This window comes from Paramormyrops kingsleyae, chromosome 1 (genome assembly GCF_048594095.1).
Source record: "Paramormyrops kingsleyae isolate MSU_618 chromosome 1, PKINGS_0.4, whole genome shotgun sequence".
NCBI classification, from domain to species: domain Eukaryota; kingdom Metazoa; phylum Chordata; class Actinopteri; order Osteoglossiformes; family Mormyridae; genus Paramormyrops; species Paramormyrops kingsleyae.
In genome coordinates this window covers 17607081-17621366 of record NC_132797.1, presented here as the reverse complement: position 1 = coordinate 17621366, position 14286 = coordinate 17607081, and the positions used below count along the sequence as shown (strand labels likewise).

General features: G+C 43.1%; 1 pseudogene; it reads right to left on the bottom strand.

The window, feature by feature from the left end:
- Positions 1 to 6045: 6045 nt before the first annotated feature.
- On the bottom strand, positions 6046 to 8365 carry LOC140578603 (uncharacterized; annotated as a pseudogene).
- Positions 8366 to 14286: the final 5921 nt, after the last annotated feature.

Sequence of the window (14286 nt, the reverse complement as noted above, 5' to 3'; positions counted from 1 at the left end):
CCCTAACCATTAAGCCATAAAAATAGAAAAAACCTTTATTATATGGTGTTTTAAAAGCCTATCTTATACAGGGTTTAACACAAGAAAAACAAAAATTACATAGGACTGGAACTTCTGCAACAATAAATTATTATTACACATTTATGTAACTACCACAAGCTGCATTTTCAAATATAACCTTGCAAAATAATTACATTTTTTTCGTATAGGAAAAGGACGGATGGATGGATGGATGGATGGATAGTTTTAATCGGCTGCAGGCATAATGCAATTGTCTTTGCTGGCATGAGCCCAATGCAGTTGTCATTCGCCCATCCAGCGCCCATGTTGTTTAAATAGCAGATGTAATTGTACCCTTTTTAGTGTCCCTGGGCATGTTCATCTTCAAATGAGTAGGTGTCTAGTGCATTGTTGTTGCATGGCTATCCTGAGGCAGTGAAACACAATTGCGAGATCGGCCAACAAAAACCTGGGCTGAAGTCAATGATGCAGTACTTCACTGTTATTTTAAGGGCGCGTTATTCAAATAGCATCTGACCAGTAGAGGTTGCAATTGTACCCCCAACGCCCCCCGATAAAATCGCCAATGTCCTCCACAGTCCAAAGATACGCAAATACGTGAATTTGTATCTCTGTGGTCTTGAGTGTGAATGTTTGTCCTGTGATAGTTTCGGTTCTCTGTCATATTTACTTAATTCAGGCGACAGACTCTGTACCACTGTAATACTGCATTGGTTTAAGGAAGATGTACGGACATGAGATGGCCTTAGCCATAACAAACTCCTATAATAGTGGTTCTCGGTGGCGCTAAATTGTCTTCTTCCTCCATCGCTTTCCTGCTTAAAGGCATTTTCATCAAGGAACCTTCACCTCCATGGCTGTAAATGGACATTAATTCTCCGCAGTTGTGTTACTTGATACATCTACTGCACCTTTTTCTCAATATCCTTCTGAGATCGAGAAATTCATTTTTGTCCTCTGTAGAGCAAATAGTTTTTGCTCATGTCTCTCATACTCTACATGGCACTCTATCAGGTCCTGTAAGTCCTTTTGCTATTTAAAGATGAGCTTTAAGATGTTTGAGGGGTGTGACCTTGCCAATTTCCTCATCCAGTCATATCTAAATTTTAATCAATATCAAGGAAACTTTTTTTCTCTGCATCTCAGGGGGATGAGTATGGAGCTTGAAACATTTTAATCTAAGATGTTGTTTCATACAAACCATACAGTGAGTCTTGGGACGTTTCCTTAATTCTGTAAAAACGTCGCAAATGTATTGGATTCATAACAGAAGTCCATTGACAAGCAATGTTTAAAATATTTGAACATATCTTCTACACTGACATTTTCATAATGTTTTGACTCTCATTCAGTTCTGTCCTTGCTATTTTGCTATTAATTGAAACGACTGTCATTGGCTCCCAAAGTGATACTAAACACAGATGTTTGGCCCTTTATGTTATTGCAAATATGTTACTAATCATGAAGCCCCCAGTGAGACTGCTTGTCAATGAACTTCCTAACTCAGCTGTTTCAGAACTATAACTTGGGTTTCAATTTATAACTACTTGAAATGAATGTTGTACTTAAAACTACTGGTTGTTTTTAATGTGATATACACATGTAAACAAACAAAGTAATTATTTTTGTCACATAATCAATAAATCTGCAATATTTTTACTGAATTAAGCAAGCGTCCCAAGACTTTTCATGGGCACTGTATATACAAAAAATATCCAAGCTTTCTCTTACAATGATGTTTTTTTAATTTACTGGTTTGTCTGGAGGATGGTATGGTGGCTTGGGAGTCAGGATTGCTGCTATTTCACACCCCCCTGCTTCTGATGGACATGTAATACTGTGTGAGTGTGTGTCTGCAGTGGACAAAGATGACTTTCAAGGAAAAGGCATGATCAATTTCTTCAAACGTGGCCCCTAGGAAAGGCCTCATCAGTCATCGTCACGGAGCGTTGGGTGACGGCTGAAATCGAAAGCAACATCCTTTCCTGGGTTGTGGGACGTGCTGGCGCTGAAAATGGGCTTTACACAACCTTGAATTGTCGCTTTTAACTTCCACATTTAATATTACCTCACAACATGGTGCTAAGTAAGCCATTAGTAAGTGGGGGATGGATGAACATTAATTATCGTAATTCAGGGCTAACAGGAAACTCCTCTCCGGGTGTCTGATAGATCCTGAGGGAAGTTGTACTCTCTCCACGTTCTGGTTATCAGCTTTCTCCATTTCAGGCATGTGTTTATCTTCAATATTTGTTTCCACTGTACAGAATAAAAGTCACTGCTTCTGGGTCACAGAGTCAAGAGCAGCATTCATTTGGTAGAAAGCAAAGGTTGTCCATTTGCAGGGGAGGCATTAAAACGTGGTAGAGAGGTTTCTGTCTCACATTCCGGCTGGTCCTGGGGCATCTTTCACAGACTACCATGGTCTACTGGAGAGCTGACAAGATCCTTTGACAGATCGGGGAACTGAAGAGTGAGTTACAGACCACAGAAGTCCCTGCAGCTGCACTTTGCTTTTCTGGCCAATCCACAGATGGAATGACCCATCAAAATTCACAGGGGGAGGTGAGAGGACTCCTGGTAGGTGCTGGTAAGCCCCCCCCCCCCAACTCCCCTCTGTTTCTTATCTCCCAACCACTTACTCAGCAAATGTTTCCAGATTAGCCTTAATGCGGGCCCTTAGCCATGAGCATTTATCAAAACCACTACATTTTGTGAGCTCTTAGCACGCAAACTTGTAAAAATGTGTGGTGCCAGAGAACCTTGTCCATTCTCGAACCCGACAGAGTTGCCCACAGTAAATCCTACACTGCCAGTAATCTAGGAGGTATCAAAGGCTGGCTGCTTGCTTTGCATGACGGCATTACTGCATCTCAACCTCAACCCCCTGCATCAAGAACGGATTGTGACTGAAGTAGCACTGCCGTCCGAGGGGGCAGTGGCGTTTAACCATGATTGATGTAAGCTAATTTGTGTAAAAAAGTGTCACAATAAAGAATGCTGAGTGGATCCCTTATCTAACGAGACAATCTGCTCTGCAGTTTAGTTAGTGAAACTGTCAAGGATCCGGGCGGCTCGGGTGCGAGAACGAGGCATAGTGCACAAAAAGGGTGGACGACCCACTGGCAGCTCCCAGAACAAAAAAATGGGGTTTATTAAATAAAACAGAAAACACTACAAACACAACAAAACCGAAAGGACCACGAGGGTCAAAAACTAAAGGGGATAAATAAAGACTAAATAACAAAAACTGGGCAGGTGAGCAAAATACACACATCACACAAACTTCTCTATACAAATCAAACACAATCAAAAAAAACCAACGAACCACTAGGGAACAAAACAGAAGCAGGGACTTAAATACAGAAACCAAACTGGGTAATAAGACTAACACAGGACAGGTGAGACTAATTAACAGAGACCAGAGAAACAGGGCACAGGTGAAACTAATTAACTCAAAGGAACAACACAGGGAAACTAAGAACTAACCAAGGACACAGGGAAACAGAAACCAACACTAAGGAATTACAAACAGGTAAAGACACAAGCAGGGGCACAAGGAACAAAACAACCAACTACAAAATCAGACACAAGAACTAGAGAAACTCAAATGAAACACTAGGGAGCAAATTACAAAAACAGGGGTGGTGGGATTCAAACACAGAACAGAAGGGCACACAGAGAACTGGCTACTCAACGTGTTGAACCATAAGGCCAACAGAGAATAGGGAGGAAAACACAAAGACTAACATGAAGGATGGGATGACCAGCAACGCCTGCTGGTCAAACGGGGACACAGAGTGACAACAGGGGCTGACCCTGACAGAAACACAGTAAGAAACGGTGGCCTATGCAGTAGTGGATCCTGCAGCTAACACTGCCGCTACAAAAGGTCACCAGATAATCCATGTCAGTGAGGACATGTTGAGCTGGGACAGAAACTACCATTTCAATTAAAAGGACCTGAATTTCACTTGAGCACCGAGTTCTTTATCTATTTTAATGATTAATTGTCATTGTTGACATACCACAGCACACAACAACGAAATGTGTTCTCCGCATTTAACTCATATGTGACAGTGTGACATAGCAGGGACAGCTAATTCAGCGCCAGGGGAGCAGTATCTTACTCAGGGTACCTCAGTTGTGCCTTGCTGGTCAGGGATTCGAACCTGCAGTCTTTCAATTACAAGTGTGCTAGAACAGAAACTACCATTTCAATTAGAAGGACCTGAATTTCACTTTAGCACCCAGTTCTTACTGTGTGCTGACTGGTCAGTCCTATAATCATGCACATGTCACTAATGTTAATGTAATACAGCTGGATGAGTCTTTCAATCAAGGAAACACATCAGTCACAGCGCAAGAAAAACTGAACTATTTAGCCAAACACAGGAGCCTTTCAGTTTTAAAGTAGTTTATAAACCTGAAGTATCTCAAAGTGTCTCCCCGGACATGGACTATCTGCTCACCCTATGACTAGAGAAAGTAAAGCAGACATAATGGATAATGCATACAGAGCACTAGACCTTGTGAAAATATTTAATGTCAAATGACTAAAGTACAACTTCACAGGGAATACAGTCTATAACACGTAACTTTAATACATTATCTGCTAACAATCTTCAGGGGGAAAGGATGGTAAAAAGGTATGTTTATTTTTTTAAAGCAAGCCTTATATTTACAATGAACAACACTGGAAATGAGAATGGGACAAAACAACTGCTGTAACCTTATGTTACCACTAGGGGGTATTGATACACATGTTTTTATTTGAGTTTAACATTTTCTGGCCTGAGGAGCAAAGCCTTCTCCATCTTGTGCTATTGTCCCATGTTTTTCCTTTATTTTAGTAGTTCACTGTTCTTTAAACTGGTAAAGTGTGATAAAAAAAAAGCCTAACGAGTTCTGTGCTTTCAAGCTATTTCTCTTTTATTCATAACTATATCTCTAAATCAGTCCAAAATATTTCCCTTAATAGCTCAAAGTCACTGCTTGAGAAACGGCTCATTTGTCATATATGGCTGACTTCAGTGCCCCTCACTGGCTCAATTTGTCTTTCTTGAACTTGGCTTTCATCTGAAAAGGACTTGCATTTGTTTCTATTTCTGGAATGGAGGGGGAAGGGGCAGGGGTGCTTGTAGTGTTGGGGGGGGTGTGCACAGGTCAGGCCAATGAATGTACTAAGACTCCAGCTTAAGATCCTCACCATGTTTTTCCAAATAGAAACTTCAACAAGTGAAGCTCCTGCATGAACCCGATGGGGCGGCTGGTTGGTACCACAAGCGCATTATGAGTAACTTATGGTTGTCAGTCCATCCAGCGGCATGTTTATGGGAAACAGGAGTACTGGGTAGCACTGTTGCCACTTGTCAGGTGCAAATCCCTCCTCCATTGTGGGTGTGTGTGTGTGTGGGGGTATGTATTCAGTGCATTCAGAAAGTATTCAGACCCCTTTCAATTTTTAACCATTTGTCATGTTGTAGTTTCATGCTGAAATTATGTAAATTCATTTTTGTTCCTCATGAATCTACACTCAGTACCCCATATTGACAGCACACACACAGAATTATAGACATTTTTTGCAAATTTATAAAAAAAAAAAAAAAACTGAAATATCAAATGGACATAAGTATTCAGACCCTTTGCTCAGTACTATAGTAGAAGCACCTTTTTGAGCGAATACAGCCATGAGTTTTCTTGGTAATGATGCAACGAGTTTTTCACACCTGGATTTGTGGATTTTCTGCCACTCATCTGTGCAAATCCTCCGCAGCTCTGTCAGGTTTGATGGGGAACGTTGGTGTACAGCCATTTTCAGGTCTCTCCAGAGGTGTTCAGTTGGGTTTCAGTCAGGACTCTGGCTGGGCCATTGAAGGACATTCATGGAGTTGCTCCTAAGCTACTCCTGTGTCTTGGCTGTGTGCTTATGGTCACTGTCGTGTTGGAAGGTGAACCTTCAGCCCAGTCTGAGATCCTGAGCACTCCAGGATCTCTCTGTACTTCACTGCGTTCATCTTTCTGTCAACTATGACCAGTCGCCCAGTCCCTGCAGCTGAAAAACACCCCCACAGCATGATGCTGCCACCTGCATGCTTCACTGTGGGGATGGTATTTGGCAGGTGATGAGCAGGGCCTGGTTTCCTCCTCACATACCACTTAGAAGTAAGGCCAAAGAGTTCAATCTTGGTTTCTTCAGACCAGAGAATCTTACTTCTCACAGTCTTAGAGTCCTTTAGGTGTTTTTTGCAGACTCTATGCGGGCTTTCATATGTCTTGCACTGAGGAGATGCTTCCGTCGGGCCACTCTGCCATAAAGTCCACATTAGTGAAGGGCTGCAGTGATGGTTGTCCTTCTGGAACTTTCTACCATTTCCACAAAGGATCTCTGGAGCTCAGCCAGAGTGGTCTTTGGATTCTTGGTTACCTCTCGCATCAAGGCTCTTCTCCCCCGATTGCTCAGTTTGGCCAGGCGGCCAACTTGAGAAAGAGTCGTGGTTGTCTCAAACTCCTTCCATTTAACGATTATGGAGACCACTGTGCTCTTGGGAACATTAACTGTAGCAGAATTTGTTTGTAACCTTGGCCAGATCTGTGCCTTGCCACAATCCCGTCTCTGAGCTCTTCGGGCAGTTCCTTCGACCTCATGGCTTAGTTTGTGCTCTGATATGCACTGTGAGCTGTGAGGCCTTTTATGAATAGATGTATGTCTTTCCAAATCATATCAAATCAGTTTCATTTAACACAGCTGGACTCAAGGTGTAAAACCATCTCAAAGATGATCAAAAGAAATGGATGGTACCTGAGTTAAATATGTCAGTGTCACAGCAAAGGGTCTGAATACTTGCGTCCATTTGATATTTGTTTTTCTTTTTTAATAAATTTGGAAAAAAAATTATAATTCTGTGTTTGTGCTGTCATTATGGGGTACTGAAGGTAAAATCAGGAGGAACAAAAATGAATTTACCTAATTTAGCATGAAGGTATAACATAACAAATACTTTCTGAATGCACTGTGTATTAAATTGTGGGGACGAAATGTCATTAAAAACCTGTTATTTTGATGACGAGGGAACCATTTTCTCAATCCCCAAAAAGATAACCTTAATTTAATAATAATATGTGACTGCAATCAAAAATCTAAAAATGCCCAAACTCTTGCATTTCATTGAGTTACTTATGGTTACGCTGGGTAAGGGGTAAGGTCGTCATTGTCAGGATTAGGGTTTTCCCCCTAGAACTGAGTGGAAGTTTGGTGAATGGGAATTCCTAAAATTGCCCGCAGTACATGAATGGGTGCTCTATGACGGACTAGTACTTTGTCCTGTGCTGGGCTCTCTGCCCCCTTCTTAGGATGAACAGGCGTAAGAGGCAGGAACAGATGGACGGATAACATGGATAGATGGGTAATCGGTTGATAATGGATACATGATAATACATAATCATTCTGCCCTTAAACAATAAATCAATACCAGTGATCTCTGCTTAACAAACAAGTGTTGTGACATTATTGCAGTACTAGTTTTCTTCCATAAAACTATAAGATGGGTAATTCCTACTATGACATAAATCTGTCTCAGAAGCAAAGGCCTGGGATTTGCATCCCACTCTGGTGATGGGTCACACAGCTAGACTCCTGATACATTTTAGATGATGTAATCTGCCCAATATATCTGCTGCACACCATTTATCATCTTTAGTGTCAGTATTAAAGCAGTCGTTATATCTTTATGGCACTGTCAGAAGAATTGCCAGCTGTAAGGTTAGCAACAGCAGATGGCTGCATTTGAGCAGTAAAGCAAGCATTGCTGTAATCAGGCAGGGTTAAGAGGTGCCAGAAGTATTGTTAAGAGGTGCCAGGAGTATCGTTAAGAGGTGTTGGGAGTATCGTTAAGAGGTGTTGGGAGTATTGTTAAGAGGTGTTAGGAGTATTGTTTTTCCTGTCATGTGTTTTTTTTCACTATTGGTTTGCGTATCTGGTGTTTTCCCTACACACACACACACACACACACACACTCGCATATGTCAGGTAAACATATCTTTAAGGGGGCCGCTCATTCATTTCTATGGGAAAAATGCTAACGCTAACTATGAAAACCTTAACCCCTATCCAGCCATAACCATAAGCAAGAGTTTTTCCATTTTTAGTTTTTTCATTGCAATCACAGATTTTTATTACACTGGTCCCCATAAGGGAAAAAAAACAGGTATTCATCACGTTGTGGGGACATTGTGTCCCCATAAAGTAAGGTATACCCGCTCACACACACACACACACACATGCGTGCCCCTACGCATCCCTCTTGTCATGGCTCACTCCTGCCCACACTGACCTTTCCGTCATGCCCTGCAATGATGTGTGTGGCAGAACGCCAGCCCAGATCAAACACTGCTGGTCGAACTGGTCTGCCTGAAGCAGCGCAGTGTTTTAGTGTGAGGCTAGCAGAGACCTTTAACTGATTCTTTTCCTTTTAGACACAAATGAGCCAGATGATGCTTCTTTCACTGGATGCTGATATTTCTCCTGACCCCCCCCCCCCCCGTCTCTCTCACATACACTTATTTCTTATTTGTGTTCATTTTAGGTGTCGGTTTGCCATTGTATCTATTTTCTTATAACAGTACTAGCAGCTAGAAATGTCTCCATGGTTCCTCCAGGTACAGAAGCATTAGCTGAGCAACTTTCCCACCATAAACTTTCATCACATAACTAGTCATTAGTCTGATATATTCAATACATGGTGCCTGAGTCTATTTCACACATTTTAATTGTTTTAATTCGTTAGCGTCATGTGATGTGTATACACTATTTGTAATATTTGTGCAATATTTTGAAATAGTATCTGCCCCCTCACTCAAACCCCCCCACAGTTATGTTTTGTTTCCCCACCTGCACCCCTCTCCTGTAATCCCTTCTTGCCCCACACTTTGAATACTTCTGTATGCACAAAAGTGCCCCCCCCCCCCAAAATATGTCACATTTGTTTATGTCTGTTGTCCCAGTAAGGACCAGTAGTGCCTTACGTACCGTACTGTAATGTAGCATCACGTCCTACAGAGCCGGTGGGATTCTGCTGCCGTACCTGGTATCAGTTGGGTAACAGACAGGATAGGATAGAGCTTTACTGATCCCCCTCCTCGGGGGAATTTTAGCTGCCCAACAGGATACCAAAGGATAATGAACTTATAGTGCAATCGCCCCCTCCTTGAAGAAATATATCAATAAGAAATGAATAAACAAGAAGAAAATGTGTAGTACTGTGAAACCTTCCAAGTAAAACATCGTTATGGCCGCTTGTGTGAGTGAAATATGAGGGGCTCTGCTCCGCTGCTCGAGTGCACGCACACCCATGGAAACTCGGAAATATTTATAGTGAGAGACTGGCGCTCGCGTGTCTAAGGAAACCCCGAGCCCCCCTGGTGCAGGCTTGTGTGTACACTAAAATGTCTGGCCTGAGCGGGGGGGGGGGGCGGGGGTCCTGGGAAAGCAGTACCAGGGAAGGATGGTTTTGGGATGGCTTGTTTGGAGACATGGTGATAAACGCAGATGTGCGGAGGGGGCATCTTTAGCGGGAAGGAGGGTCCTACGGGACGGAGCTAAAGGCGTAGCTCATTCACCACGACTGATACTGACAGCTTGATTGTATCAGCCAGGATGTTCTCCTGTTCCGGAAACTCAGATTCAAAACAGGGGTAATGAAAGGGAAAATGCAGTAAGATGGAGCTGGTGTTAAGATGGGGGGGGGGGGCATAATCATGGGGGAGGTTACTTCAGCTGTGCCTTATTACAGACACTGGGCTCTCTGTTATCCATCTCATCCCTCCGAAGACACATCCAGACCCTAATGCCCAATCCCACAGCCGGCCACAGACCCTTCCCAGACCCAAGGCTTGTTGTGTTCGCATGTGGGGTGCTTTGTGGCCCCATGGGTTATGGCTGTTCCTGTGGTCGGAAAGTCACCGGTTCAAACCCCACGGTTGGCGGAGTCATTTCATTGCAAGGCCTTTTACCCGACTTGCTTCAGGGACGAGATGATCCTGCTCTCTCAGTTTGGGTAAAAGTGTCTGTTAAATAAATAAATGTATGTTGTGTTTGTGCAGTTGCTAAAAATGGTGGTCTGTTTCTATTCTGTTAAACCTTACAACTTGCAATATGTGATGAAATTGTCCCCTGCCTCTTTTCATGTGTGGAATACCTGCCTAATTTAGGAAGTCACTTCTCAGCTTACACTGCCTTACCCAGCTCGCTGTTTTTGTGGATTATGGCTTCACGTGTTCCTTGCATTACTACTAAATCCGAAGAAGCCTGACATGCACTATGACAACATAGAAGAACTGGCTTTGCAAGAAAACCCAAACGCATATATAAGCATGCAAAGGCAGTGAGGGATTGCATGGCTATGGTTTTTCACTGCTCACATTCAAGATGATTCATGTAGGTTACAGATGTTCAGTGTCTCTGCCTTATCAGTAAACGCTCTGTGTGACGACGAACAAGCAGGCTTGATGTGACCTGACACTCTGTCAGGTGGCACACTGTAACAAAAGTTATGCAAAATGTCCCACCTGTGGTGGAAAAATAGGCCGCGTTCACAGTATAGGTGACTCAGATGAAACAGCTTTTCTGCTTTACTGTGAGAGAGCGCCCAGGTGCAGTGTGGGTGACCTGTCAGAGTTGAGAAACCACCTGGTTGCACGTTGCTGGGTACAAACACAAGGACCATGCCTGCAGTTTTAGGGTAATGACTGGCTGTCCTGCTAATACAAAACTCTGGTTGGCCAATTTGGGTATACCAGTACTCATCATCCTCATCTGACCAATAGAAAACTGCTCTATTTAACACTGTAACTCATCTGGCATTGCTGATGAGGAAATTAGTATATGGTATGTAAACTGCATGGAAACAGTGCCTGTTATTTACCTGTGAAAGGAACCTTTTCAGATATTAAATGAGTGGTCATCAGAGGCAGATTTGTTTCTGGGGCCAGACTTAGAAAGTCATTTCTGGGCTCCTGGCCACCGTCAGATGTTTCAAAAACTAAATAGTTAGTGAGAAGAGTCAGAAGATCCCTGGATAGCAGAACATGCTGCTTCAGCATCTCCTAAATAAGGAATGCATTTGTTTAAAATTTAATGCAGTGACCTCTCCTGGAACCAACACCTTATCGTGGTGGAGGGGTTTGCATGTTCCAATGATCCCAGGAGCTAAGTTGCCCGGGGCTTTATGCCCCTGGTAGGGTCACCCAAGACAAACAGGTCCTGGGTGAGGAACCAGATGAAGTGCAGCTCACTAGACCCCTTATGAAGAGAAATAACATAGATTCACATTTTCCTTCGCTCAGAGGCCTGGGGGTGGGGCTCGATGGCGAGCGCCTGGTGGCCAGGCCTGCACCCATGGGGCCTGGTTGGGCACAGCCCGAAGGAGGCACGTGGGTCCCCCCTCCAATGGGCTCACCACCTGTAGGAGGGGCCATAGGGGTCGGGTGCGATGCGAGCTGGGCAGTGGCCGAAGGCGGGGAACTTGGTGGTCCGATCCTTGGCTGCAGAAGCTAGCTCTAGGGACATGGAATGTCACCTCTCTGGTGGGGAAGAAGCCTGAGCTGGTGCGCGAGGTTGTGAAGTTCCGGCTAGACATAGTCGGACTCACCTCGACGCACGGCTTGGGCTCTGGAACCAGTCTCCTTGAGGGGGGTTGGACCCTCTTCCACTCTGGAGTTGCTCTTGGGGAGAGGCTCTGAGCAGGGGTGGGCATACTTATCGCCCCCTGGCTGGGCGCCTGTACATTGGGGTTTACCGCAGTGGACGAGAGGGTAGCCTCCCTTCGCCTTTGGGTGGGGGGACGGGTCCTGACTGTTGTTTGCGCTTATGCGTTTTGGAGTCCTTGGAAGGGGTGTTCGAGAGCACTCCTCCTGGGGACTCCCTTGTTCTGCTGGGGGACTTCAATTCTCACGTGGGCAATGACAGTGAGACCTGGAGGGGCGTGACTGGGAGGAACAGACCCCCACGATCTGAACCCGAGTGGTGTTTTGTTATTGGACTTCTGTGCTCATCACGGATTGTCCATGATGAACACTATGTTCAAAAATAATATAATAAGTCCATATGTGCACTTGGCACCAGGACACTCTAGGCTGCAGTTCAATGATCGACTTGCAGCCGCATGTATTGGACAGAGGGAGGTCTGGGTTTCCCTGCTTAGACTGCTGCCCCTGCGACGCAACAGGGAAAAGTGGTAGAAGATGGATAAATGGAAGGATTTAGTGCGGTGACTATTTGTGGCCAAAAGGGGGCCAAACCACACAAATGCATGGCTTGAGTGATAGTGAACACTGTTGGTCACGTGACCATGTGCCGGTCTGTTCTTATCATCCTGTACATGTCATAGTCTTGGATATTTATGGATTCAGTCACACAGCTGAGTCTCAACAATCAGGCGCCTGTTAGACTCAAACTGGCAGCCTATTGATTGTTGACTTATCTGAGTTTAACCCCATATTGTGTGATAATTATTATAATCCACATGGTTGAGTGCCTAGACTGGCTATTTAATCTGTATAATCACTGACATCCATCACTCTGTCAGAAAGTACCATTTCAGTACAAACCTTTTTTATCCTTTTATTAGGTGATTGTTAGTAACCATTTATTGGACATTTTGGGTATAAAATTAAAACAAACTCCTTTGTGCCATTATACCGACATCAACAAGGATTTCCTTCTGTTTGTTTTGTAGGTACTTTTTGGACTAATAAACAGAAATCGCTATGTTTGTATCCCTCATGTGGTGTAGTAGTTATGACTCATCATTAATTATGGTCGTCATCCTCATCTCCATCCACCGCCTCTTGTTGAGATGTTACTGCCCTTGACAACCGCAACAGTCTGTTTAAGGATTATGGGTTAGGTGTCACCGCGCATCACCCGACAAGCGGTCATTCCTGGCTTGCTGGGTCCATTACTCACCTGGGCAGAATAACATGTTATGATATGTCAGCTGTAGCCTTTTTATAGCTAATAATCACTCTCAGCCTTCGACATGATCCCCGGTTATGGCTAACGGACAGTTGCACCATGGACCTGGATAGAAAGCTGGGTTTGTCATTTTGTGTGGTGCATTTCAGCAGAGTCTGTACTGTGAAAAGCAGCCCCTGTTTGCTTCCGCCATCCAGCAGCCCAAGTGCTGCTCCGCCAGCTGCTTTTGAATGAGGAGACCTGGGGAATCAAGGGAGGATCTTCACTTATATTGCCATGTGTTGTCAACACAGTAGCCATGGAGGCTTAGCAAGCAGTGACTGAACTTTTTTATATATATATAAATACCAAGTACATATTATTTAACATATATCACCTTGTAAATATGGCTGAGAAATTAGCCCAATGGCTTGATCAAGGCAGAGAAAACAGTATCTGCAGTTTTGCTGCATTTTTAAAAATAGAAGACTTTGCTTTTTTTAAAATAAGTTACATAACAGTCATTTTGTGGATCTGGCTTAATTGGTAGCGCATTAGTTCAGGACATCGGTAGAAACCTCTCTGATGTATGTAGAAGCTGGTGTCTGAGACATTAAAGCCTTTAGGTCCTCATTAAACACCTCAAAAAGGTACAATTGGGGAAGCTTTCTGAAGCCTGCTGTGCATCTCTGCTATTAAGTTCTTCCCTGACATACACAGAGCATCATTAAGTAATTTCTTATGTGTTAAATTAGAACTGAAAGTCCACATTGACAAAATGAACATATTCATCATTCTACTAAGCGAATTTTCAGACTACTTAAACACATCTTTGTAACGCAGACATTAACACAACATTAGCATAACATTATCATGAAACGCACATTCAGAAGAATATATTTTTAGCAATATTCTGGGAAATGAAAGGTAAAGAAGTTTTTCTGCATAGCTATTTTTAATTTTTATTTACGTATTTATTTATGACAATTTTATGTAAGACAATGCCACTGTTGAAGTTGGCTGCTGTATATTAATGTCATTAAGATGTTAGGATGTTAAGGTATACATACATGCTGCTTATGAATGATTTATAAATGCATTAATAAGATGTACTGAATGTTCTACAAATGCATTATGAAGGCATTATGAAGTTGTAGTTAACGTAAAGTGTTAAATATGTGGAAAATTTTCCAACTTTTGCCTTTACATTCTTGGCATTCAAATAAAAATGTATAATGCATTATTATTGATGCATTAATGAGCAGTATTAATTTTAATAGATACAGTCTTGGTTGTTTTAATATTGCCTTTAC